Source organism: Cyprinodon variegatus, unplaced genomic scaffold, assembly GCF_000732505.1.
Source record: "Cyprinodon variegatus isolate N-32 unplaced genomic scaffold, C_variegatus-1.0 Scaffold63, whole genome shotgun sequence".
Taxonomy (NCBI): Eukaryota; Metazoa; Chordata; class Actinopteri; order Cyprinodontiformes; family Cyprinodontidae; genus Cyprinodon; species Cyprinodon variegatus.
The window spans coordinates 207,446-209,613 of NW_015150516.1; positions in this window are offsets into that span (position 1 = coordinate 207,446).

The following is a 2,168-nucleotide window of genomic DNA, read 5'->3' on the forward strand; positions in this document are numbered from 1 at the left end:
GTTGAAACTTATTGCGTGGCCACGAAGTAGTATTTCGTGCGCACGTTGAAACTTATTGCGTGGCCACGAAGTAGTATTTCGTGCGCACGTTGAAACTTATTGCGTGGCCACGAAGTAGTATTTCGTGCGCACGTTATACTTATTGCGTGGCCACGAAGTAGTATTTCGTGCGCACGTTGAAACTTATTGCGTGGCCACGAAGTAGTATTTCGTACGCACGTTATACTTATTGCGTGGCCACGAAGTAGTATTTCGTGCGCTCGAAATACTACTTCGTGGCCACACTTAAAATATTTTTTTTTGACCATGTCATCAGAGGGGCTCCGTAGACTTCTGATGTTCCTATGATTATAACTTTTATTTTATTCATTCCTTATATCGGCATTTTCATAAAGAAATGCTACATTTTTCTTACTTGCTGTTAGTAAAATAGTCAAATATTTATTTCTTTTTTGAGGCTTCTTGAGGAATTATACCAAAACACATAAACTTGATCTCCAAAGGATTGCTCTGTTTAAACACATTTATATATTGTTTTTTAGAAGTAACTTCCAGATCAAATACATATATATATTTTAGTCAAGTGAAACTGAGATCGACCACTATTTATTTGTTCAATTAAAGCAACACATTGTATGTCTGGTATCCCATATATTGGATAAAAATGGACACTAACTGACAGAGTTGCTTTCTGCCAATGACTGCAGGTCAGAGCCTATTCCTGGCAGACTCCCGGGGCTTCAAGAGCAGCTGTAAAAAACAGTGTGGGCAGTCCATAGTGGTACCAGCTAACAGGTAGCAGGGATTCTGCATGAATCAGAACTAATTACTTCAAATAGCCCCAGCCTTGGGCTTCTTTTTCCAGTTCATGTCTTTCTGATTTGACAGCTGGCAAAGGTAGCTGCAGAGGCGAGCTGCTGCACGGGACTTTTCATTCCGTTAATTAATCGTACGGGAAGCAAAGCGTGAAAAGCTGCAGACAGGACCGTCACTGACTGCTCCGTTGGCAGGTCGGCTACAACATTAATAATAAAGTCAGGTGCAGAGTGGAAGCGGTCAAATAAGAGCTGGACTGGATTAGTTTTGGGTGGTTTGGCTTTATTGAAGGCAGAGTTGAAGCTATCAAAGACTTTCATCAGAGTTTAAAGTAGCTGAAAGCAGCCATTTTTGGACCTAAAATTGGTTTGTTTGAAGAACGGGCTTCATGATCACAGCAGTGGAGCAAAAAGGACAAAAAAACCCACCCAAAAACAACAACATTTGAATTTCAACCTAAAAGGAAAAGAAAGAGGACGTGTGCTCTGCTTTAGCTGATGTGGAATCAGATAGCACAACCTTGTTAGCATTGAAAGCTTATTTCCATATTAACGAGCCCTTCAGAACCTTCAAAGTTATGAATAATTGACAACAAATGGCATGTTTTGATTGTCATCAGCCGTCTGTGTTTAATGTTTCATCTGCTGCTTTCGGGATAATTATGAAGAAGGCATGTTTGTCAGAAATGAGTCCCCCACCACCCCTCCTCGACCTCTACACAACTCTCTCCCCGTCCTCCTCGGACACCCCGATTCCTGCCAGGAGGAGGTGAGGACCACCCGACTGTTTACGAATTATTACTGATCCAGGTCCGTTAACTCCTCAGAGTGAAAACAGGGTTGGTTTTACTGGGAGGGGAATTGGGACAGTCTTAACTCACCAGTTCTAGTGTCTTTATTTTTTTGGTCAGAATTAATTTAGAGTTAATGTTAGAACCAGCAGCGTTCAGGGTGAGGTTCTGCTGAGGTGGTTCGCAGCCAAGTCCAAGGCAATGGTTCTCGACTGGAAAATTATGGCATGTCCCCTTCAGGTCGGAGAAGAGATTTCCTGTTTATGAGAAAGATCACTGCTGCTATAATCTGGACGCTGCACAGGTCTGTTAGGGCAAAGAGAGACCTGAGTCGAAGGCGACGCTCTCAATTTCCCTCATCTATGGTCATGAAATCTGGATCATAACCCAAAGAACAAGATGCTTGATACAAGCGGCTGAAATGAGAGTTCCCCCACTGGGTGGCTGGGTACTTCCTCAGAAATATGCCGGGCTTACGCCGCCATTTTTTGCCTTTTTCAGGGTGACTTTCCAGACATTTTTCGATCGCCCAACATTCAGCCCGATTATGCGTCCTGTAGTG